Source organism: Tachypleus tridentatus, chromosome 7, assembly GCF_004210375.1.
Source record: "Tachypleus tridentatus isolate NWPU-2018 chromosome 7, ASM421037v1, whole genome shotgun sequence".
NCBI classification, from domain to species: Eukaryota; Metazoa; Arthropoda; class Merostomata; order Xiphosura; family Limulidae; genus Tachypleus; species Tachypleus tridentatus.
Window position 1 is genome coordinate 3156272 of NC_134831.1, and position 27877 is coordinate 3184148.

The window sequence follows — 27877 nt, forward strand, 5'->3', positions numbered from 1 at the left end:
TCAAACAAAACTAAGAACCTTAACGTCTTGAATTATACTATAAATGACTCCAGTACTTCAGAAAAATCTGGAGATTATGTTTTAAGTGATATTAGAAATTCCAAAAACAAATTGTGCTACTAAAATATAGTTTGCATGGGTGAAGAATTGTGGTAACTAATGCGTAAATGCAAGATGGCTGATACTTAAATGACATTGATGACTAGCTGCCTACCCTCTAGTATTACACTGCTAAATTAGGGACTGCTAGCGTAGATAGTCCTCGAGTAGCTTTGCGCGAAATTCAAAAACAAACTAACAAATAATGCATAAATGCAAGATAGCTGATACTTAAATGACATTAGGATTAATAGTGGGAAAGTAAATCTACTTTCAATCCTATATAATAGGAACGTTTATTCTCTAACAAGGAAATTCCTAATTATTTCGGCAAATAGGGCTTAATGAATGTTTATGATAGATAATAAAAAATATACCACTATAGAAAGGCAGTTAGGATACGTTAGAAAGCTGGGACATGTTTTAGATACTAATAGGTTCTAAGATAAATCATTACACACTGTCATAAGGTCTTATTTCAAGAGTAACAAGATGGGAAAAAAGCCTTTTTTTGTAAGTTTGTTTATACATTCTGCAAGTTAATAAATGTTATAAATAATACTTGTAAAAACATTATCTTTATAAGAACAGTCACGTGAAACTATTGGTTACTTCCAGAGGTCCTCCCTGTGTGTTTGTTTGAATTTCGCGCAAAGTTATACGAGGGCTATCTGCGCTAACCGTTCATAATTTAGCAGTGTAAGACTAGAGGGAAGGCAGCTTGTTAGTCACCACCTACCGTCAACTCTTGGTCTACTATTTTACCAACGAATAGGGGGATTGACAGTCATATATAACGCCTCCACGGCTGAAACGGCGAGCATATTTGGTGTGACGGGGATTCGAACCCGTGATCATCGGATTACGAGTAAAGGGCCTTTATCACCTGGCCATGCCCGTCCTTATTTGTGTTCTTATCTTATCTTGAGTAGTTACAATCTTTACCCATGCACAAATTTCTTCAGACATAGAAATAGCCTCTGTTTTCAAAAATATCCTGATAAAATATGTAAGTCACTATAAAATTGTGAATTTGTTATAAGTTACTTGCGTAGTTATAATTGTGTTTTGATATTTTTGACCTGAACAGCAACTTAACGCGATTATGGGATAAACGTACAGATCAACAAACACATGGCTTAATAAATTTATCATTCCTAGCCCGGCATGGCCAAACGTGTTAAGGCGTGCGACTCCTCATCTGAGGGTCGCGGGTTCGCATCCCGTTTGCGCCAAACATGCTCGCCCTTTCAGCCGTGGGGGCGTTATAATGTGACGGTCAATCCCACTATTCGTTGGTAAAAGAGTAGCCCAAGAGTGGGCGGTGGGTGGTGATGACTACCTGCCTTCCCTCTCGTCTTACACTGCTAAATTAGGGACGGCTAACACAGATAACCCTCGAGTAGCTTTGTGCGAAATTTCAAAACAAAGAAACAAGCAAACAAATCATCATTCCTAACATAGAAATTCTAACAAAAAGGAAAGTAAAACAGTTAAAAGCACTTGCAGCTACGTAGCTACTCGTGATGCGTTCAGCGAAATATCATGGCTCGAGCCTTGAGCCTTTGAACCTTCAGCCCAGCAAGCTAACTACCTGGAGAGATTAATTTCCTATTCAGTAAGGGAATTGTGTACAGTTTTTTTTTTCCTGGAAAGTAACTTAGGCAGTGACGTGCACAGGAGAGGTAGTTGGGTGAGTTCGAGTCCCCGCCTTACTTCTCTTGTGCTCTAAAAGTGCCTTTTTTCTCACTCACAGAAAATTATTCGTTGTTACAAAAAGACACGCTTGATTCTACATCTTTCTTACTGCAAATCATTAAAATAATAACGTCTCGACTTTAAAATGAATGGCACACGGAAAACTGTAGTATTTTTACAGTAAAAATAAAATAATCGTGATGTGTTATTAACTGTTAATACTTAGTGATTCCCTGTTATGATTACTTGTGGCTTTTCACCCTGTGTTTCCCAAAGTCAACCAAAAGCCCCTATAGTCTCCTTTAAAACTCACTTCCTTTCTCTCAAAACGTCCCCTGCTGGTATAGCGGTAAGTCTACGGATTTACAATGCTAAAAGCAGGGGTTCGATTCTCCTCGGTGGAATCAGCAGACAACCCGATGTGGCTTCGCTATAAGAAAACACACACACACACATACATACTCCCTCAAAAAATGTTTGCCCTACAGTTGTTGAACTGCCTTTTACTGTTGATGAGTCCTTACACATTTAATGCCATCTACATGTGGCTCACCTTAGATTAAAAGTATTCCTTTAAAAAATAAAACAGTACTATTACAATACACAAGGGCATAGATAAACGTACGCCCGTGGGTAACATTGAAAATTCAAGATACCTACTTTCTTGGTTATAAAATCTTAAGTACAGGGGTTATGAACTCTTCTGTGTGTGACAGATTTCATTATTCTTTTTTAAATTAGGGCACTATATGTGTAGAATGGTATTTTTCAACAAATGAACACGCAGTGTGTATGTACGACGCAGTATCACATAAATAAGTTACTCTAAAAGGGGTAATTTAAAATACCTCGTTAATTGGCAGTAATGACGTAATGAGTTCATGAAAAAGTATCATTTTTCGTGTTTTTATTACATTAAAAAATTACATTTGTTCATTTTATGCCGTTACAAAAGATTTCTGATATTAACGCTTATTGTTTTTCTTCCAACAAAATTCAGAAAAAAATAATAATACAATGATTGAAATTTAAACCTGAAACTGCACATTTTGTGACAGTTTTTGCCTATATAATCCATATAAAATTAACCAGAGAGGCTGCATAAAGTTTAATGTAGCAGGAAGGGGAGAAACGTTTTCGCTCATCCTCACGAGCGTAATTCAAGTGTGTACCTAATTCTTGGTTACCCCTTCTCCAGTGGTACAGCAGTATGTTTACGGACTAACAACGCTAAAAACACGAGTTTCGATACCCCTTGTGTGCAGAACACAGATATCCTGTTATGTAGCTTTGTATTTCATTAGAAACAAAGAAGCCACCTGGTGGTTATGGGGCTTGACTGGTAATCTGTGAATTGGGGGTTCGAATTTCACCTTTAAAGGAGATGTGATGTGCAATTCAATTCCACTTTTCATTAGTAAACGAATAGCCCAAGTGACAGAAGTGGGTGGCGTTGACTGAGTGTCTTCTTTGTAATCTTACTTCTAAATGAGAGACGCCCAGCGGAGGCAGACTTCGAGTAGCTTCACGCGAAATTAAACAAACAATTGCCTAGTTACGCCAATGATTTTATAGGCGAAGCAATTTGTTTCAAAGTAAATCGTTAAGAAAAGAAAGCAGACTTAATAATAAGTCTTGTCCTCATTCATTCCTTTCTGGCTTAAGAAAATTAAAACATGTTTTAATGTGGTCGTTCTCAATATGAGGTTTTCAGGTTGATTTACGAAACATATGCTGAGAATTTGTATGTTATGTACCAAGCTTTCAACTGGAATCCACTGACAATAAAAGGAAAAATACAAACTTTATGATTTATGTAAACGTACGTGATAAGTCACTTGAAATAATAACTCGCTTGGATTATAAGGAGGTGTCACACTTCACCTAAACTTGATGAAATACCACCTTTTTTTTAAAGGTAATATTAACAAATCTCAGAGGAGTTTCGCTTCACTGAACGCTTGGTATTGCAGTAGCCAGTAACGCGTTAAAGCACTGGTGGGTTCTGGGTGAAATATAAATTATCGCCTCTCCCCTCTGCCTTACCCCTGTTTTAAAGAAAATACCACACAATTTAATACACTGAACTTATTAGCGATGAGAACATAAAATAAAGAAAAAAGAAAAAAATATATATATTCAAAAATAGTGTATTGTTATTATACGATTTATATTTTATTATTTACAATAAAATATAAATCCTCCATCATACCAAATATGCTCGCCCTTTCAGCCATGGAGGAGTTATATGTGACGGTCAATCCCCCTATTCTTTGGTAAAATAGTAGCCTAAGAGTTGACGGTAGGTGGTGGTGACTAGCTAGCTGCCTTCCCTCTAGTCTTACACTGATAAATTATGAACGGTTAGCGCAGATAGCCCTCGTATAGCTTTGCGCGAAATTCAAACAAACACACAGGGAAGACCTCTGGAAGTAACCAATAGTTTCACGTGGCTGTTCTTATAAAGATAATGTTTTTACAAGTATTATTTATAACTTTTATTAACTAGCAGAATGTATAAACAAACTTACAATAAAAGGTTTTTTTTCCATCTTGTTACTCTTGAAATAAGACCTTATGATAGTGTGTAATGATTTATCTTAGAACCTACTAGTGTCTAAAACATGTCCTAGCTTTCTAACGTATCCTAACTGCCTTTGTATAGTGGTATATTTTTTATTATCTATCATAAACATTCATTGAGCCCTATTTGCCGAAATGATTAGGAATTTCCTTGTTAGAGAATAAACGTTCCTATTATATAGGATTGAAAGTAGATTTACTTTCCCGCTGTTGATCCTAATGTCATTTAAGTATCAGCCATCTTGCATTTATGCATTATTTGTTAGTTTGTTTTTGAATTTCGCGCAAAGCTCCTCGAGGACTATCTACGCTAGCCGTCCCTAATTTAGCAGTGTAAGACTAGAGGGTAGGCAGCTAGTCATCACCACCCACCGCCAACTCTTGGACTACTCCTCTACCAACGAATAGTAGGATTGACTGTCACATTATAACGCCCCCACGGCTGAAAAGGCGAACATGTTTGGTGCGACGAGGATGCGAACCCGCGACCCTCAGATTACGAATTTATGCATTAGTTACCACAATTCTTCACCTATGCAAACTATATTTCAGTAGTACAATTTGTTTTTGGAATTTCCAATGTCACTTGAAACATAATCTCCAGATTTTTTGAAGTACTGAATCATTCATAGTGTATTGTTATTATAGTATTCATATTTTATTAATCATAATTATAGTCGCAACATGTGGTGAGCAATGGTAGTAGCTACATATTCTAATTTGCACTGATGTAATAATATTACTTTGGTTCTTAAGCATACAAATCTAATAGTTTAACAAGAACTCTTGATTTTAATATCGTCAGGGTTTTTGAATCATCTTGTACTTATTTATAATACTAAGTTACTTTGACATTCAAAAATATACATTAATTATTTCTATTTTTCCGCTGAACAACTTCTAACACTTTTTTTTTATATTAGGACGTTACAATTATCAGTTACTGTTCTAAATGCCGATAGGCCTGAAAATTGTGATAAAAATCACGTACACTGCAGATGTTTTCTTCCCCACGCATTCCTCTCAGTTCGTCCGTTTCGGATTCAAAATCAGAGATGTGAAAAAAAAGTAGCTTTTCAGGTGGCGGTTCATTGAATACTAAGAAACAGCACTTTTTATCCTCACTAAGTACATTAAATTTCGCTCTCATTTTTCATTGGCTCAGTGAAAAATTGAAATCTATACTAAACTCAAACCATTTGTCCGGTTGATACCTATTTAAACTTAATATTTTAAAAATCTACTTGAGCTCCTACAAGAAATTTCGTTCAAATAGGCTAATAAACTTATAACGTTAAGATAAAACACACACAGACGGACGGACAGCTCTGCTCTTTATATGTGTGTATATATATATATATATATTCCCGAATGTTCAGTCTCAATAATTTAAATAACCTTCCTTGGAATTATTTAAAGTAGCCTTTATGTAGCTTAATACAGTTATTTGTCTGAAAATTTCGCGAAAATGTTTTAAAGGGTTTCTTCGGATAACCGTCCCTAATTCTGAGGTGATAGCTACTAGAGAACTACTCACCAGCACCAAGTCACCAGCACCCACCACCTGGAATACTAGTGTCTAACTGAATCGTGAGATTTAACTGTCATTCTTAAAGCACATTCCCAATTCCAAAGTACGAGCGCAATTTTTTTTAATAATGAATACTTAGATCTATAGTCTGGGCAGGCTAGCCACTTGGCCAAATACGGTCTCCTTTATGAAAAGCTCACTGGATACAGATATACTCAATAACCATACGTTAATACTAAATAATTAACACGAGCCACGTTCCTACACAATCTTCTCAACACATCTGAAGCATGTACTTGGTAGAGAAGTATTACAAATTAATACAACATTTTTTATCTTACCAATAAATTCCCCCCAGTGAGCCAACGTAATTTCAAAACGGTAAAATCCAGAGTTTGATTTCATGTAGTGAACAGAGCGCAGACAGCCTGTTGTGTAGTTCTCCGCTAAAAAACAATTTTCAGCAAGTAAAAAAAAACCACACAAAACAACAAATCGCAAATTATCTTTTGCATTCGTTTGACAAGACTGAACCTTCCCCCCAGAGGCACAGCGGCATGTCTGTACTTGAAACACTTGAAACCTGGTTTCGATACCCGTTGTGGGCAGAGCACAAATAGCCAACTGTGCAGTTTTGTGCTTTACTTCAAAGAAACAAACTGAACTTTGTTAAGTTTTCTGCGCGCCATCTACTGTAAAACATAAAGTTCCAAGCATGAAAATGTTTTATTTCGTCGACTTTGTCAATTATAGTGTTACTCATAACGTACCGTTTGGTTTTAGTGTTGGACGTTTCGTTCCAGTTTGTTGACCATCGAAAAGCGGTCATTCATTCCTATATCAATAATAGTTCTTATTGTAGAAAATCCTTGTCGTTCGTGTAAAGTCAGTCTCTGTTAATACGTTAAAACCTTTTTTAACCGCATGCTGAATTTCAGCACCGTGAATTATATGCATTAAAAAACAACAAGGACATATTTACAATTATATTTAGAACAAAAAATTACATTTATTTATTAAAGGCTAAGGTATAATAAATTAATTATATCTACTACATACTCTAGAAGACGTCACCGGTGTATAGGCAAGTAATTGTATTGTTTAAAGCGTATTTACAGAAACAAAAATAGTTATGTTAAAGTTATTTTGATACTTTTATACAATTTTAAATGATTTAGTTAAAGCTGCTTTGTATATTTCTGACTCAATAATCATTTACTATAAGACTCTTTAAATACAGTTCAAGAAAATCAATAATCCGAATACACTTGGGAGCTGAAACTTCTTTCGTCAGAAGTAAGAGGTTTAACGAGTTTCTTGAAGTATGGCGTATATACTTGTTTTCACCGCACAAATATATCACTTACTTAATACCTGAAACATTAAATCAAACTTATATATACACTCTTAAGACATCATGGAACATATCAATATACATATACACTCTCTAGAATTTATAATTTTTACATGAATCCAAATATGTCTACACAGTGTATACACTCTCAAAGCACCATGGAACATTACCAATATACACACACTCTCTCTAGAATTTATAATTTTAACATCAATCCAAATATGTCTACACAGTGTATACACTCTCAAGGCAACATGGAACATACCAATACACACTCTCTTTTTAGAATTTGTTATACTCTCTACATCAATTCAAAGATGCCTGTACAAGGGATCTCGACATGGCCAGGTGATTAAGGCATTGGACTCGCAATCTGAAAGCCGCGGATTCGAATTCCCGTCACACCAAACACGCTCGACCTTTCATCCGTAGGGGCGTTATAATATGACGGTCAATCCCACTATTCGTTAATAAAAGCTTTGCACGAAATTAAAAAAAACAACCAAAAAACACTTTCAAGGAATATATCAACACAATCTTTTTCAAGAATATGCTACGATTTCTTAGATGACAGGAACTGTATGACGAAGTTCGACATATTTAAGTTGTTGGTGACATATAACCTTCTTCCTCAAGTCTGGAATTACCGTCTCCCAAGTGATAGTTTTCTACACTGCACATCTGATATTAACAGAATAGCGAAACAACATCTCAGAGTTCTTGCTCAAAACATGATCTTCATTTTTATACACTATAAACCTGAAGACAGATCACAAGTTCGTTTTTCTTTCGAGTGGAAGACGTTGCCTGACATGACCTTCAGAAAACCAGTTTTAACTTCGTAATTTAAACACGATGTTCCTTTATAGTTTAAGTAGCGATCCCTTCAATGTAAATGTGTATTTAAAGTTTAAAAAACCAGCACGTTTCTCCTAATGTTAAATTTATAGTGAAGTTTCAATTGTCTGGACACTCCCATTGAAAAAGAATAATAATAATAGCCAGTTTAAATGAATGTTGTTAGTAATTTACATACAAAGTAATATGCTACAGTAACTGGATGAGAAAGACAAGGCATAATAATGGTTTATCTCATGAAGTAGCATTGAAATGGTGGTAATATATCTTATACGAAGATAACACGTGACATGATAACTCTCTTTACCAAATGAAATATACGAGGGTGTGTCCAACAGGAGCTATCACGTGAGGAGTTTGACAAAATTACTCAATGCAAGATTTGTTACAAGAGACAGTTTTGTTAAATCATAACGATTTATTTTATTTGGTAATCCTTATCTTAACGAATTTTCTGTGTGCTTTTTTTTTTTGTTTCAACGCTTCTCACACGAACCATATTGCATCTTTGAGTAGTAAGTCTAGGTTGATCAACAGGGAAGTCGTTTAGGAAACAAGTGACTTAGGATGATTTCAATAGATCTCAATGAATAAAGGTTGACATAACTTCTAAAACAACGACAAAAACACTAAATATTAATGAAATGGTGAAATATATATAGATTATACTATCGTGACACGGTACTGGTAATATATATATAGATTATACTATCGTGACACGGTACTGGTAATATATATATAGATTACTCTATGGTGATACGATACTGGACATTATACCATTCTTTTTGTATTTACAGAAGTGATATGTTTAGTTTAAGTATATGTTGAAGTTGAATTCAACTTCAACACTGCATCTTTCAGCTTTATTGTGGCTTTAATTTCACAATACATCGAAACTAATCATTTTTTATACATCATTTCAATCTTCCTTTTTGAAGATAACAATACTATTGTGACAGTTTTATTACGTTCTGCTGTCCATGTGGGATTCAGTTGGTATATTCAATCGACTGGGATATCTTCGAATCAGTGGTTTAGCTTAATGCTACACTTAAACTCACACATTTACAGCTGCATCTAGAACACTGTAAGTAAACTTCATTGTTACGTCATTTTACTTTACGTTATCCTCGTCATGCTGGTTCTCGTGGTATTAGATCAAGTCAGGGATTCAACTACAAAGACTTCAAAAATAGTGCCAAATGTGTTCGTTTTGTCTATTCAAAATAACCGAAATCATTCCAGAATTACTCATTTTTCTGATATTCACATCAAGATGCCGAGCTGGCATGTGTGGCAGATGTTAAAGTTAGTATTGCTAGTTTTACTTATCAGGTTCGCCACCAGCCTTTTCAAGGCTGAGGGGGGGGGATGAGGTGAGTCAGACAGAATATCGATGGCGTGGCTTTGCCATCAATATTTTAAAATCACCTGCATGTCCAAAACGCTGATTGAGATGGTTAAGGCATACTTTGGAGTAGCTAGGGCCAACCCTCCCCTACATCAAAACCTGTCTTTAGTGCTGTTCCTATACTTAACCATTTAACATAGTGTGGGGTAGAAGTTATACAGAAAACCTGTGTTTTCTTCAGGGGAATAATTTGCCTTTTATTTTAATTTGCAGTGTCGTCTAAGTAGACGATACCGGATTTTTGGATTCCCACAAGTGTACAGATCATTTCCTCACTGAGACCAAATTTTTCTGGTAAGGGATTTGTGTTTCCGTAAATCAATGGATAATCTCCTGATCGAAACCACATTTTAGTGATAAGTAAGGGATTTGTGTTTTTGTAAATGTATAAATAACGTCCTTACTGAGGTCAAATCTTCGTGGATGAAAACCAGCATTAGATTTACATCGTTAAAGCATGAATCGTCAGAGCTTAACACAGTAACAATTTTGAAACCCACTTGTTCCTTAAAGTTTAGAAGGTTGTACGCACGTCTTTGTATCCTTTCTGCTTTATATTTGCTTTTCTTCGGAAGGATATAATATTGATTTTATGTTGTCGGTTTTGCGCATGCGCGGTATTCATGCATGGAAGACATGATGTTCGAAAACAGGTGTACGCAGGTAGGCACTATAGCATGCGTTGATGCGTAAAAGGAAGCGAATAGGTTTTAAAGATTACATTTTCATGCGAAACGGCAACGTTTCGTATTGCAGCATGTTGATAAAAGAAGAAAAACTCTAGCGACTGTTTCCAAACGTCAAGACGTTTTGTAACTTTAATTTAATATACAATTGTGCTAGGAAAGAAAAATACGAGAGGGAAGACAGCAACGTATAGAACGATAGATTAGAAAGAGAACATTCGATGCTTTGTTAAAGCAGTGGATTCTCAGAGGCAGCACATACGAAAATAGGCGCAGATAAAAATAACGTTGAAGTTTGTCCAACCGATTTTGTCCCCACTTTGTAACAACAACTGTCACACTCAGACGCACTTAAAACGTACTATTTCTCATTCTTCATCTTTTTTCCCCATTAAAAACACAGTCCCGAGGGGGTTCTGTTGACCCTAACCAAAGAAATGTCAAAGGGTAAGAATGCATCTTCTCGAGTTGTATCGTCGGAACCTGACGATGACACGCAAGAAGTTGACCATGCATACAGAGAGGACTCAGACACCAGGGGAGTGTCCATAGTAGTTGGAATAGTGAGTGGAGTGCTGTTTCTTATTGCGATTGTTCTTATTATCGTCACGATGTCTTTGACCCCACAAATTGACGAGCAACGTGAGTACAATCTTTTCTTTTGTATGTATATAGGCAGAAACAACAGCAAAGGTCATAATTTGTGAAAAGGTACAACGTTTAATGTTGACACATCAAATTAACTATTGTTTATTTCTGAACAAAAAGATAATATGGACAAAGATTTGTGAAATGGTAAAACAAATTATGTTTGTGTTTCTTATAGCAAAGCTACATTGAGCTATCTGCTGTATTCACCGAAGGGCGTCGCACCCCTTATTTTAACGTTGTAAATCCGTAGACTTACTCCTGTATCCCTGGGTGACAAAACATTTAATTATTTTGAAGGTAAAATTATTCAGTTATCCAGTTGAAATGTTACAACATTTGATATTGTTACATAAATATTAAATTTGTGTTGTTGTTTTCGGAGAAAAAAAAAAGAGAGACAAAAGCACATGAACCATAATTTAAGTGAAAGTACAACGTTTAATGTTGACACATGTTGTTAATGTTGTTGTTTTTTCTGAACAAGTAGATAATATAGGCTACTATTTGTAAGATAATACAAAATTTAATTAATTTAAAAATTAATTACTGATTAATAATTAACAAATAAAATTTGTGTTGTCCCATTTATCAGTAAATCATACATATATATATATATATATATATATATAAACAATATATTTCCTTGTGTCCTCCAATTACTATAAATTACATTGAAGTAGTAAAATAAATAATCAGTGTATGTGTCACAAAGTGTGCATGGGATAAACATGTTTGTCTCTCATAGAGTGTCAGCACCTTACACTGATAGTTAATTTAATAGCCGAGATGTATGTTTTGGCCTGACATGGCCAAATTATATAGGAGCACTCGACTCGCAACCGAGGGTCGCAGGTTCGAATCCCCGTTACACCAAACATGCTCGCCCTTTCAACCACGAGGGCGTTATAATCTTACGATCAATCCCACTATTCGTTGCTAAAAGAGTAGTCCAAGAGTTGGCGATGGATGGTGTTGACTGGCTGTCTTCCCTATAGTCTTATACGGTAAAATAAAAAGTTCATCTTTATATTTGCTGGAATATATTTTATACAATGAACTATAATACCCTGATAATGGTCGCACTAGTGGTCGAAACGTTGTAATGAAGTTGAAAATAAATAATCCATTCAAGAGCTCTGAACTTGTATTTAAAGTGGATTTTATGGTTTCCTCTTCTCACGACAAGTTATTTTTGTAATTTTTGCGTTTTATTTAAAATAAAATAATGGATACTTTATCGTCTTTCTTTTCGTTACTTTTCCAAATTAAGTTATAGCTGATAATTCGAAACTCCATATAATACAGTCGTAAAACATTGAGGGGTTTATGTGATTCTTTCTCCATTTTTTTTTTTTAGGTTCACCAGAGAATCTCAAATATATTATTTATTTTACATACAAGGAGGTCTGAACTAAATACGTAAATATGCAAGCTGGTGAGACAGCGAAAAGCCTTTTTTTATATTCTCCACGTTGCTTATTTTGCTTAGAACTTTAGGTTATATAAAATCTTTGACCTCGTTGTAGTTCATCATGTTATTTCAGTCGTAAGTAGGGATTAAATGAGATCGATATAATGATGCAAAATGCTGACCTCGTCAAATACAGACTTGGCAGGATCTGAGCTCAATCGGCGATTAGAAAGACAAGGAAAGTAAGAATAATTTATTATGGTTGGCAGTATTCCCTTACAAAACCGATAAGTCATTCCTCTTAATGACTGTGGCCCACATAGAAGTCATGACTGGTTCAGAAAGTTTCTTATTCCTGACACAAGGTAGTTAAAATGATGTAGAAAAGACATCGATGGGAACATTAAAGAACGTTTATAGAAGTAGCTAGGGAGTCTGAAACATAGTTTGGCACTTAGCTCTTTGAAATGGGAAGGGAGCTTTAAAAGGTCAAAAAGGACTTCAACAAGCATAGAGAAAACTTTCATTTTTCTTTGTAAAATACGTGAAAAGTAAAAAACTAACATATTCAACTGTTGCTATTGTCTTAGCGCAAACAAACTGAGTTCTGTCGATTGTGAGGATAGCACCCCGAATGTTTGCAAATAATTGTTGATCCTCCGAGATAAGAATAAGTTCAAGCAAATCTGACGTTAGGTTAAGATTCATGTGGAACAAATTCGTTTTATGTGCTGTTATGTGACTTGATTTTGGTAACAATTTTAAAGACCTTTTATTCAAAATACAATCGATGTAATGTGGTAAATATAAATTATTTTAGTTAAAAATAAATTACTAGTTTTCTTAAAATAAAAAAAAACGAGAAATCTTTTATCAATCGAACACACTGGATAATCCTGTGGGGTCGGTGGTTATCGTATTTATGGTACTAAAGACGTTTATATTTAAAAGAAATACAATACTTTTATGGTAAGTAGGATTTTATATATTAAAATTTTACTTTTAACATATAGTCGAAACATAATATGAATATTTCTACCGAAAATAATTACAAGAAATCCATGAACAACGACACAAAGAACCACATTTAAAGGCATTTTTCTTTTGCTTAAAAGTTGCTGAGATAAATTACTAAACAAACATTGTAAATCTATTCTAGTGGCTCCTAGTTGGCTCGGCGAAAAGTATGCGTGCTTATGACGCTACAAATCAAGTTTCGATACCCAAAAACCAAATACATCCTGGTGGAGAATTGTAAATATTCTTTGTAAATACCAGCTCACTCTCTCCGTCACACGAAACATGCTCGCCCTTTCAGCCGTGTGGGCGGTATAATGTGACGGCTAATCCCACTATTCATTGGTAAAAGAGTTGGCAGTGGGTGGTGATGACTAGCTGCCCTCTCTCTAGTCTTACACTGTTAAATTAGAGACGGTTATCGCATGTAGCCCTCCTGTAGCTTTGCGTGAAATTCATAAAACAAACAAACAACTCACTATCTATTATTCCTGAATTAACAGCAAGTAATTTCTGTAACTTGTGATAAATGGTCGCTGACATCTTGAATTGTACTGCTTGAAGAAACTAATAAAAAACCTCTAAACTTTCTAACCATCGCGATTATCGCATTAAGTGAAAGTGATATAAAGCTTCTTCTATACATGCAGTTAAAAATATCTTGATAATTCATCAAAAGCCTATCTTTTGCAACATCGGTACTTTTGAAACGTTAAGTCTGTCACAGCTTTCGTAAGTGAATAAACTGATTGTAATGAAATATTATAACTGTCATCTAGTGGTTAGAACGTTAGATTACCACTCCTTCTCTGCTGAGTGGTGTAACTCGACAACATTTTTTGATATCATCCGCCACTGGTTGTCATGGAAACAGTATCTACTGCTTTGACGTTGTAAAGTTGTTGAGTATATATAAACAAGGATCTCGTTTAATCACATGGAATATGATGAAGCAGAGAACGAGATGTTGAATCACGGTTATCGTGTAGTAGTTTTTCAACTTATGATGACAAAGGACCGTATTTTGTACCGAAAACTATTCTCATAGAAGAGAAGCTATACAATATAATATGTTTTTGTTTGGCTCTTTTTAACCCTAAAAAGAAAGGTACTGTACGAACAAGTAACATTTTACGACTGTATGGGCGCGAGGCGGCCCTCTTAATTTCAGTACCGGTAACCCTGTTTGGAATCCATGCGACCGCCACAAAATATTTCTCGCAATTATAAGGTGTGTGTGTGCGTGCGTTATAAGCGTAACAGTTTATTTCTTAGCGTTTGTTGTGGGTACTACCGGCTGTTGATTGGCTGGTTTCCCTGAGTTCATCAATTTCTAGTTCACAACTGTCATCTCCAATCATTTGTTGAGCTAAATTATGCTAAACTAAGGTAATTAAACGAAAACCTTTTACAATAGTCAACGTCTTTGTTTTTTCGCGGATTTTTATCATCTATTTATGTCAAAAGGCACAAGTAGAAACCTTTAACTTTTGGCAACGAGCTTAGGGTTTTGTGAAATTCTTCAGGAATCACTCAAGGCTATTCTTCTGGTTCTTGTTTTTTTATTTTCAGAATATTCACGCAGTTTGTTTTTGGAGTTTTGCACAAAGTTACGAGGAAACTATCCGTGCTAGTCGTCCCTAATTTAGAAGCGACAGTTTGGTTTGTTTTAAATTTCGCGCAATGCTACACGAGGGATAGCTGTGCTAGCCATCCCTAATTTAGCAGTGTAAGATTAGAGAGAAAGCAGCTAGTCATCACCACCCACCGCCAACTCTTTTACCAACGAATAGTGGGATTGGCCATCGAATTATAACGCCCCTACGGCTGAAAGGGCGAGCATGTTTGGCGTGACGGGGATTCGAACCCGCGACCCTCGGATTACGAGTCGAGTGCCTTTACCACCTGGCCATGCCGGGCCGGAAGTAACGGACTAAAGAAAACGCATCTAGTCGACACTATCAACTCTCAACTCGTGGGCTACCTCTTTTTCCAACAGAGGCTAGGATTAACTGTCTGTTACATTATAACGCTCCAACTAAGTTCAGGGATATTTGGTGATAGGATTCGAACCCGTGATCCACTGCTTTCAAGTCGATTGCTCTAACTACCAGGTCACACTCAAGGTCATTATTGTCTTTCTTGATTTTATTCTTTAAGGCTTTTAAATTATTTCAACTTACACTAAATAAGAAAGTGTCTTAGACAGAAAAACCAGGTACATTATTTTGTTTCTGGAAAATCTCCACAAACCCTTCAAATGTGCGTTACCTACCAATGCAAACTCGATCAGACAGTTTGAGAATTCGACTTCTTTGGCTAAAATTAGTTTAAAATCAATATATATTTTTTTCTATTTGTTTTCTTATTAAAGTGGACGAAGTGAGCAAATTGTACGCCTCCTTAAATTATATGAGTCGAAAACAATCTTTCAATATGAAAGAAAAAAGGGCAACAAATACAAAAGGTTGTTGACCAACAGCTGCAGCTTTAATAATTTTCCATTTGCCACAATGACAAGAGATCCACGCGAGGTTTTACTGACCATGTAGTGATGTAATTTGAATAATTCAGCGCTCTTTATCTCACTACGATTGATTTACGATGGCTTTAATACGTCTAATGAAGAAAACGTATCAAATTCCCACTGTTACAGATGACCAATGTAAACAATAGTGTAAAGGATTCAATATATTTATTTTAATATCTGTGTTTGTTTCAGTTTAATATATATTGAGAAATGTATCTACCTTTTTGTTAAATATGTATTGTGAAAGTCCCGCCTATTCTCTAAATTTATAGAAGATTCTCAAGGGTGAGAATCAACAGTGCATGTTTTATATTGTTGACAACTGAACTTTCGAGAACGTTGTCTAAAGTTTATAAATCGACGGGTCAAGACACAATTTTCAGAATATAGCTGTTTGTTACAGTTAGTATACTAAAAACCTCAGAAACTATAACTGTGATAAACTCTTTTTAATCGAGAAACTGCAGATATTTGACCAGGAACATTTATTGATTTCAAATATTAAAAATCGTTTAATTTCAGTGAATTAACTTCGGACTTTAGTATTTCTACGATGACATTAGATATCTTCATCGGGGTGTGCGTGTGTTTTCTTATAACAAAGCAACATCGGGCTATCTGCTGAGTCCACCGTGGGGAAACGAATTCATGATTTTAGCGTTGCAAATCCGTTTGTTGTTTTTTTAATTTATAAACCTCTTGAAGAGGCCTCATAATCACATAAATTACATACAAAACAAGTACAACAATCAAATACACAGTTATATACAATTGAATGCACCGAATACTATATGTAATTTCTCATATCAAATGACACACAATAATGTAACGTTGTGAACAAGGACAAACAAGTTTAGAATTAAAAAAAACAACATCATTTCGAATAACATACCTGGAATAATCAAAACTTATTTTCTTTCTTATCTTACCCTTATAAAATGACAACATATTAAAGGGAAAGTTAAAACTTTGTCTATTTTAAACATATTAAATAAACCGTTAACATTAACCACGCATACTTTTAACTTGAATGTTACATTGTATTAATAATATCTTTCTGATTATGTTTCCTGCTATTTTTCGTGAGACGAACCTGCTTTACTTTTGCATGTTCTTGTGGTTTATTTTCATCAATCGATAGCTTTATTCGTGTTACATTCGTGTAGTCCATAACATTATCTTCTTTTCCACTTTCGGAAGAAATTACAACTTCTGATTCTGTAACAGTGGCGGGAACAATTTCCAACGGTTTTTCTAGTCTCGTGTTCTCAACGAACGATTGTACGTTAGGAACTTGATTAATTAAAACAGGCGATTCCACTTCTACTTTGGACGCGATGGGGGATTGCAAATCCGTAGATTTAGCGTTGTACCAGCGGGGTACAACCTTACTCGAAGAAAAGTCAGCTTGTAAATAGCGTGAGGCTAGCCATTAAGCGAAGTGTAACAATATCAATTCAGAATTAATTCACTCATCGTGGACTGTCGATAAAGTATTTAGTTCCAGATCAGATAGAAGATCCAATATCGTTTGTAAGACTTTTGTATATACACCATTATATGTAATAACTGTTATTTGTTATGTTTTGTTTTTTTTTAATTTCGCACAAAGCTACTCGAGAGCTATCTGCGATAGCCGTCCTTAATTTAGCAGTGTAAGACTAAAAGGAAAGCAGCTAGTCACCACTACCCACCGCCGACTCTTGGGCTACTCTTTTACCAACGAATAGTGGGATTGATTGTCATATCAAAACGCCCCCACGGCTGAAAGGACAAGCATGTTTGGTGCGACCGGGATTCGAACCCGCGTCCTCGGACACCTTAACCCACCTGGCATGGCCGGTCCATAACCGTTATTACAAATTGTATTGTTGTTTGTATATTAAAATACATTTGTGTTTAGAACGAAAGCTGTGTGTATCACTCCTACTGGCAAATATAATAAATTTGATACATATCTACATTAAACTAACTTTTAAATTAAAATTAAAGTTTCCAACTATGTGAAATCATAATACGTAACATATTAAATCGGAGGCTCGTCCATGGTATATTGTAATATGTAACAATAGAATTGTGGATTATGCGCAGTCAAAATATCCGGTGTATACTTCCGGTAATTGTTTACCAAAATGGGCAGTGACGAAGGTGTTCAGGTTATAAAAATAAAACAAAGTTTGTTTTGAAAGAGAAGCAGACAATGACTGCTAACTTTGTATGATACAAAAATGATATTTTCACAGCCTTACTCATGGGAAGACGGAATTCACATTTATTTTCCCACGATTACGCCGACAATGCATTGAGAGTATCTGGTCAGATTTGAGGAGTTTTCAGAAATAACCCAACCTAATGGCCAGCGATATGTCTGCAGTGTCACACCGCTAAAAAGCGGATTTCTATACCAGCGATTGGCGGAGCACAGCTTACCCGTCGTGTAGCTTTGCGCTTAACTTTAAGCAAAGAAACGGACTAAGTTTGTTACAGTTTTTACTGTGCTATCTATAGAGAAATAAGCAGAATACAGTGATTGAATTATTAGTGTTAGTAATAAAATAAACTTAAAGAGACACCTTATCCAGTAAACTTGAACGAAACGCCATTAAAGCCACATTGTTAGCCAGATTTCTAAGCAAGAAAATGTGTATACATGCCTTGAAATATGTTAATGTTAAGAAAAGTATACATTGAAAACTCGACTTTCCTATATAAAATTATTGAAATTTTGATTAACCAGATAAAAGTAATCTAAGGCTCGACGGTTGGAACTATTAACTAGCTGCATTTCTTCTGACCTGTCATTTTAAAAATGGTGACAGCTTCGAGCAGATAGCTCTTTTGTGTAACTCTAAATAAAAAATCTACGAGAAAATTCCGAAACAATAAGATTTTTTTGTCCGTCAGTCTGATAGCGCATTCGCTTTCCCAAAGTGTGGAGCGCATTTTCTGTTGTAGCAACAGAATGTGAACCAAGAATTCCCAGATTAACACTCCAACACACAACCTAAAGTGTTAGATATACATAAGACTGGCAAAAATGGGAAAGTTTTGGTGTCAGAGAAGACAGAATTTCTGAAACTCTACCTCGATACAAACAAAATATAAAACTCAAATTTTAATCTTACTTTTATATAAATACCTATGAAACAAAATGCATCGGTTTGTTTTTATGAATGAACGCTATTAATAAATAAAATCAAAGATGGTGTTCTCGATAACGAAATCCCTCCCTTACTTCCAACGATAGAATGTTTTTTGTTTTGTTTTATACATCAAGGCCTAATTTTTTAAGGGCATAAACAATTTCGATAGCATAGCTAAATAATTATACCAAAAAAAAAAAAAACACTTATTTGTTCAAAATAACACGAGGCTCCAACACAGTCGATTGTGCTTAAGACTGGTACTGTTATAAGACGGATATTTGACTTCGGTTTCGGGGATACATGCAAGAAATTAAAATAGTTTTCAGCTGCAGCACAAACTTGGATTTTCTTCAAGAATGGCGCGTTAGAGTTGAGGGAACATCTGCTAATACTAAATATTATGCTTGCGTGAAGAAACCAGTAAAGTTAAAGAATTCCGAGAAAATATATACAAAAAAAAAAAGAAAACAAGTTACTTTAGCTGCTGCTATTAACGCAGACTAATTCTGTTGTTTTCTATTAATTCAACACATCTGCTGTTTTCACAGAAAGTCCTAGAATAAAGAATAAAACAATACGCAGGAATGATATTTTTAGTATAGAAAATTATATAACAAATGCAACAACGCATTCTTCCGTTGTGTGTTTCGAACGCGAATCTTGTAAAGGCGTGCGAAGAAATGTTGGTTATAATTAATTTTTTTGCAACATTATAATATTATATATTTATAGATATACATTTCTGTATCTAGTTTTGTTTTTTCAGGTTGTACGTTTTTTGCGCTCTAAGCTACACGAGGAGTATCTGTGCCAGTCGTCTCTGATGTAAGACTAGAGATATGACAGCTTGTCATAACCACCAACTCTTGGGCTTCTCTTTTACCAACGAATAGTAGGATGGACCGTCACATTATAGCTTCTCCACAGCTGAAAGGGCGAGCATGTTTGGTGTGATGCGGAATCGAACCCGTGACCCTCACATTACGAGTCGAGCGCTGTAACCACCTATTTTGTTTTGTAAGTTTCGCGCAAAACTTATAGGGCTACCAGCACATAGCCATCCCTAATTTTGATCTGATAAGTTAAAAGGTAAAGAACTAGCGAACAGCGTTTACCACCTACGCTCGAGTTACTTTCATCTTATCAAACAAGACCCAAAAATGCGGAGCGCATTTTGAGGGCAATGAGACGAGAATCAAAACCTTCTAATTAACAGTCTGGAAATGCTGTTCCCATTACCTTTAGCGCTATTAGGAACACGATTTTCATAATACAAAAAACTGCTGCAACTGCTGTGCGTGTTAACACATCTGATAACAAAAACGGTTATGAATCATGTTACAATTATTAACAACCCGCATATTTGATAACAAACATGGGTAAGTTACGTTCCCAAAGATTTTCATCACGTCACAGTTATAAAAAGTCTAGATATATTTTGATGCGGCGTTTGTAACAGTTAGAAATAATCTTTACGTTTTTGTTTTGTTGTTTTTTTCACACATCAGAGGTACATTAATACAATGACGAAAGATAGGTATACATGATTTATCGTTAGTGTATATGTTTGTTTTTATATGTGTAAAAATGGCATCCGATGTAATGAAAAGTGTGGTAAAAAGGTTCATCAAAAGTAACACCGTATTTTAACGATAGGAAAGAAATAACAACAAAACTGTATGACAGCTGCCATGTAACCTGACGGCGGTAAGTTCACGGACTTATAACACTGAAGTCCAAGACTCAATTCCCCGCATTGAACAGAGCACAGATATTCAATTGTGCAGCTAACCTAATCTGTCTCTCGATAGAACAGAGGTCAGTCTACGGCCTTACAACACTAAAATTCGGTGTTCGATTTCCCGCGGTTATATACAGCTTATATACTCTATCTAGCGGTAACATGAAACTGTTTTATGAAGAAGATGAATTTCCATACAAAGTAATATGGATCAGTGACAAATTGAACGGTTCTACATGCGGTTATTATTATATTAATCTGTAGTTTAGATATTGGTTATTGTCATGTAATTGAGTGATTCTACGTATTAATTATTATGTCACATGATTGAGTGTTTTGTTTTGTTTCGAATTTTTCGAAAAGCTACACGAGGGGTATCTGCGCTAACCGTCCCTAATTCAGCAGTGTGAGACCAGAGGGAAAGCAGCTAGTCATCACCACCCACTGCCAAACTCTTGTGCTGCTCTTTCACCCACGAATAGTGGGATTGACTGTCATATTATAACACCCCGATAGCTGAAAGGGCGAGCATGTTTGATGTGACAGGGATTCGAACTCGCGACCCTCAGATTATGAGCTGAGTGCCTTAACCTCCTGGTCATTGGGTATTTTTACATAACAATGATTATGTAGTATGGTTTAGATGTTCTACCTATTAATGATGTAACCTATTTCCAATGTTTTAATTTAGTTGTTTCTTAGAAAGCACTCCTTGCACGAGTATGATACTAACTATAGAAAATTTATAAAAATAGTTCTAGAATACGTATCATGTTCGTCAATGTTAATGATAGAGAGGTTTTGAGAAATACCTAGAAACAAGAATACTTTATAAACAAGAACCTCAGTGATTTTGGAGATCGTGTAGCAAGTGAAGTATTCAGATCACTTGATCGAATACTTATGAAATGTACTGGTAAGATTATTTGTACGTTAATAGTGATATCATAAGCGAGTATATTTCTATCGAAAGTGAAAACGTTGTACCTGAAGTAAGGCCTACAAAATTTACAGAAGGATTAAACTAATTTGTTATTTCGTGGAATCGATTTTTAAATACTTTAAGAATTTGAAAGGACCCGCCCAACGAAAGAACATATTATAGATTCATCTTATTACAATTTAAAGTGATCGAAACCTGTTTTAAAATCTAATGTTACTTATTGCAAAAGCTGTAAATTGTAATGAAATGTACTTTTTCAGTAAGTAAATTCAAAACGAAACGTTATAACGTTAATTACTGTGCCACATAAGTAACCGATTCTACATATTAATTACTATGACATATGGGATTCCAGCTGAAACTATTAAAAACGGATGTTTTTATCACTTTACGAGATTTTTTTTAATACAAAAATGCTTACACTCTTTAGTAGCATTTCGAAATAATGCGTTCATGTCTTGATAGAGGACTTTAAAAAGTTTATTGTTGTCTGAGAGGGAAGGGCCAGCATTAACTTCACGGACTTACATTGCTAATATCCGGTATTCGATTCCACATGGTGGACAGAACACAGGTAGCTTGTTGGGTAGCTTCGCGCTTAAACAACTGAATTATATATTTAAAACAAGTCTGTAAATGCATCTCTACATGTCATATTTTTTATATCAGTAAATATTGTGCAATCGAAGTTTTCAGCTTATTAATTTATACGTAATATAACAATAATATTACGATGATCTTCTTAAATTAGATAATTAATGGAGTTGAACTTTAAGATCATTGTATGTTCACTTACCCAATGATTTTACAAAATGGGGCAAAATTCCTGTAATATACTATTCTTGTCCTCGTTTTTATATATAAATTGTCCTATTATTCATAGTGACATAAATAGGCCTCATAGAACCAGCGGAGCTACTATATACAAGGCTCTTATCCATTATTGTTAGCTACTGTTTACCACTTAACTCATATGAAAACATAAAAACTGGAGGAAGGCCCGAGGCTCTGCTGACTTCACTCATTCTGTAAGAGAGGTTATGAAACTCTTCACAGTTAGATCAGTTCTATTTCTATCACTTCTTTTCAAAACCAATGTCCCATATTCCCTCCCTGATTAGTTCGAATTGATTTTAGTGTGGTTATTTGCTCCCCCCTTAAAAATAAATGTCTCGTTATTTCCTTACTTCGACTCTCTTAATGTGGTCATCCCCCCTTTTTTGCACATGTATTGCGTTATGGTGTCCATGTGAGCTCATTCTATTTATTAGGGGCGTTTCCCACATTTATTAAAATAATCGCATATTATATCCCCAATGATTAGGACGAATGCTGTGCTGTAATTATTTCTAGTCTTAATCGTGTCACCCTTTTCAAAATATTACGTGTTGTTTTTATGTTCGTGTTACTTTTGTAAGAAATTGGGTATGTGCTCTTTTTACAAGTACATGTTCTAAGGAAACGTTGGTTAGTTGACTTAATGTGTTAGAAAAAGGAAACTGTATTAATTAATAAAAAAACAAGTCGAGAAGATGTCAAACGAAGCAGCAGAAGAAAACTTAACTAGTCTCCAGGACACAGACAGGAATATTAGAATTACTTGGGCTATCGGTGTGATGGCTGTCACCATCATTGGTATAGCCTTTCTACTCGTTATTTTTACCTTAGGACTAAATCCCTTGGTCGACGAATTGAGTGAGTTTTAACAATCTTATTATCTTTCTTGAGACTGTGATGAGGGTACTAAAACATTACCAAAACTTTGATAGATTGTTTGGGTAAAGTATTCAGGATGAAACTTTGTAGAATGGACGGCAACTGCCTGTTGTAGAGACACAAGTGTAGAGGACGACGTTTCGAAAGTCTTCCGCCTATTCTTGCGAAAAAATGTGGTAACTCCATAGTCTTTTGCCTCAGTATCCAATACCGTTGAAATATTAATATAGATTAGGTTTACAGTTAAATTAAAGGTTAATAAGATTGGTTTAATTCTTACTGTATAAAAAAAAGTTAAGGTGCATTTTTTTACATTTAAATGCCCTGATATTAAGGTTATATAAAGAATTCTCAATTGGTATGCAATTAATTAAAATTATTGTTGATTCTTCTGCCATAAAAGATCATTTCGTATATACTGAGATCGTTAAGTTTAAAATACCGCTGACAGTTAGGCCTAAGTTTATTTGAACACTTGTGTAAGTATTTCGCACTTTGACATATTGCTTGCATTTGAAATTTCCGTTTGACAAGATACGGAATGAACAAACGGTACGTCCAATGACAAATTAAATGGATAACGATAACATGAAACGTATTAACATTTTTTGTTACATGTAGAATATTTACAACATTTGGCGAACAGTGAATATGTTAAATTAAATTAGAACTTCAGACCAGTCAAAAATTAACGAACTTGTTATCGATCTAGATTCTAGAACCATTTCATACACAGTATCTGAGCTTTGTACAACACTGGCACTTTTTAATTAACTTGCGAACGCTCTGGGGGATCTCTGAAAATATATAAACGTACCTGGGGTAGTCAGAAACCGAATGTTCACCTGTTAAGATGCACTATATTTAACTTGCAAACGATAATTTGTTATAATACAGTAAGCCAAGTTCGATAATTTGCATACTAGAATTACAACTTTCCTACACCTGTTAAAGAAAATCGCAAGTGGCGCTGTACACAAAAGTAGTTCCTCAACACAGATGAAGAGATGCCAACCATTACAATTTGAGCGTAATCATTATGATTTTGGTGTATACATTACGATTATACGCTCATACACACAAATATTACGACTTGTTGCAACACCCAAATTATTATATAGGCCTATACAATAAAGTGATAAATTGTTCCCCTAGGGCTTGAAAGAGATGAAAAGAAAATTTCTAATGAGATACAAATATCTTTTGATAATAAATAAAAGATATAGTCCAAATGACTACTTGCGATAACTATATTTGTGCTTGAAATAATTAAAAATAAATTGTATCTCCGACGTCTACCAATAGTTTGAGTGCAGTACTTCTCCATACTGGGAACGTCGGGGAATCCATAGTTACGTTATCAGTACTTGTCAGCCAATCAGCGCTCTCGTAGGTGGGTATTTCTCGTTTTCTAAGCGGCATAAAAACACCAAAGCGATCGTTCACAAGATGGGGAAAAAAAAGAGGCCTCGTTATTAAATACACAAAACACAGTCATAAATGAGCAATCTATAACAGTAATAAATAATAATAGTTATAATAATAATAATAATAATAATAAACAGCTTAGAGACATCGGTCAGGCCTAGTAGCCGCAAATGATAACAGGCTCTGTCTACAATCATTACGCTTAGTCATTTGAAATAGTTGGCATCTCTGTATATGTATAATTCATGGAACAACAGCAAAAGATGACAATAAGTAAGAACCGAATCTTGCATAAAGCTACGTAATTCACCCTTAGACCCAGCCGCATGTGAGAGATACACGAGTGAGTATAAACCTAAAGCATGTACGGTTGTTATAGCCACACAAATATGAAATTAAGCCACAGCCGGTTGTGAAAGGTTTAGTTTGGACTTTCTTCAACTTGCTTCTTGGGAAAGCGTGATCTGATTAACAGCAAGTGGTAACCAGAAAGTAAACTGCTCCTCACATAAGCTACTCTGACTACTTAAGGCATAAATGTATGCAAACACGACGTGTATTTATAATTAATCTGACTTACCGGTATTTCTTATCTATGCGCACAGGTCTATCGGATCTAATATTAATGTATTTACAATAATTCCGCGGTATATTGAAATTGCATGTACTTAATATTGGGAGCTTATTAGATGCAGAATATAAGGGTAGGAGAAAATATTATTTTATGAGGAAAACAATTTATGCCACATAAATGCTTTTTTTCATCACAAACAAGCTTGTTGAATTAATAAATGTTACGTTTTGGTCGTAAGAAAATTGTCTGTTATTACTGTTTATGTAAGTATTGACAATGATTTAAAATTTGGTTTTTTACTTCGCCTCGCTTCTTCTTTATGGGTATTTGGGTATGTTGGATTTTAGAAACCCTCTTCCTCCAACTTTTACTTCATTCTTGACTTTTTCCCTTATTATATTTCGGGCCAAATTACTCGAGGCGCTAGCCGTCACTAATTTTGAAGTTATAGAGGTCGAGTGACCAGCCCATGCCAAGTTTGTTTGTTTTGAATTTCGCGCAAAGCTACTCGAAGGCTATCTGCGCTAGCCGTCCCTAATTTAGCAATGTAAGGCTAAATGCAAAGCAGCTAGTCATAACCATCCACTACCAACTCTTTGGCTACTCTTTTACAAACGAATAGTGGGATTGACCGTCACATTATAATTCCCCCCACGGCTGAAAGAGTTAGCATGTTTAGTGCGACGGGGATACGAACCCGCGACCCTCGGATTACGAATCGAACGCCTTAACTTCCCTGGCCATGCCGGGCCTCCCATGCTAGGCCACTTATTTCAGGGTCCACGTTATATGTCTGATGAAAGATTAAGGCCGAAACGTCATATTAGTAATTGAATAAGATGAATGAAAGTATTTGTACAGCAGTTGCTTTCTTTACACTTTACAGCAAAGCTAGAAAGCTCCATCTGTGGGGTGCAGGGAACCGAATCTCCTGATTTAAGCGTTGTGAGTTCATGGACTTCGTATTTAAAGATAACTTTTTTTTTTCTAAGGATGTTTATATACAGTATTATTATATTTAGGTCACATAAGATTGTTGTATTTTCATCGTGAACATTGCCGTCCTTTTTATGATCAAAACAGGGCTGGCGGTTAGAACATTCGATTAGAATTCACGGGTTACGGGTTCAAATCCCACTACTAAACTAGTTCATCTTTACAGCTATGGGGTAATACCCAATTTTTACGGTCAATCCAACTACTCCTCGGTGGTGGGTAATGTTGGCTAGCCACTTTTACTTCTACTATTTCAGAATTAGTTACGGCTAACACCTCGATTAACTTTGCGCGAAACTTAACAAGCAAAAAACAAAGAATGAAGTAAGGATTAAAACAAATATTCGTCATTATCAGTATTTCCATAAACGGCAATAACAAAACTGACAAACTTCTCGTACTGAATACACATTTTTAAAAAGCATTTATCATGTTCAGCAAATGTTATTAAGCTGTTTTTACTTCATTATCCTTCACCGAAATGTTCTTGCAGGATAAACTAGGTTTCAGAGCATTCTGAATATGTTTGTATTTTAATTCTCCAGTTAAACAAATTGTGGTTGATTTTAAAATAGCTTTATTCTCTTCTCAACCAAATTACGAACCCCTAATTAACTTTTATTCGTTTTTTAAAGTGACAAACATTTCATTTCTACTATTATAACTTTGTCCATGGAATATTCATGTTAATAGTCTCTGAAGTGTGACTTGTCTTATTCCTCCACTGTAACCCACTTTTATATCACCCAAAGAATAATTACAAGTATGATTTGTCTTGTCCTTTTTCTGTTAACTAAACATTTAATTAGCGCGTAACTTCCAATAAATCCGCTTTCTCAGTATTCGAAGTACAATTATTTTTGTAAGTAGCTTCGCTCTGGTTGATAGGTTGATGTATTCTAGATAGTTATATTTGTGTGTGTATTCTGAACCTACTTTAGCGTAGAACAGTCAAAAATGTTTTAAACATTTTTATTTCCCACAAATATAAAAACAATTCTATGTGGGTTTTTGCTCACTTGCCCAAATGACAGATGTGCATGCACATGGATAAGTAATATAATATCCAGGTGTACACCCTCCGGGTTCTCTTAATATGTTTAATGTAAGGAAATGCTTATTTTCTATATGGTTTCTTGCTAACTTGTCTCGTTAAAAAGATGTGAGCAAGTATTTAGATACCTAATAATACTTAGGTGCACACCCTCAGGGTCTGTTTAGTGTTTTGTGATATAAGGAACCGTTTATTTTCTGTGGTTTCTCACTAGCCTGTCTCTTTTAAAAATGCACATGTACCCACGCACATGAATAACAAAAGTACTAATGCCTAGGTGCATACCATCAGTCCATTTAGTACGAACGCAAAATTTGGGTTTCTTGGCTTTTTCCTCTTGGAGCTAAGGCGGTCCCATGCACATACACACCCTTTTGTTATTATAGAGTTGTCCTTGTCCAAGTGAGTAAAAGTTTTATTTTGTTTAGGGGTTCAGACTGATTCGAAGTG

At 35.2% G+C, this 27877-nt stretch overlaps 1 protein-coding gene across 2 annotated transcripts in view; it reads left to right on the plus strand.

The window, feature by feature from the left end:
* The window catches only part of LOC143255009 (uncharacterized), a 78386-nt gene that overhangs the window by 17895 nt on the left and 32614 nt on the right, over window positions 1–27877 (plus strand). Inside the window, exon 1 of one of the 2 annotated variants that reach the window (XR_013030409.1) lies at window positions 14922–15425. The exons of the other annotated variant lie outside the window; for it this stretch is intronic. The gene's annotated coding sequence lies outside the window, so the exon portion shown is untranslated. Of the gene's footprint in view, window positions 1–14921; window positions 15426–27877 lie in introns of those variants that run through there. 2 annotated transcript variants of the gene reach the window in all.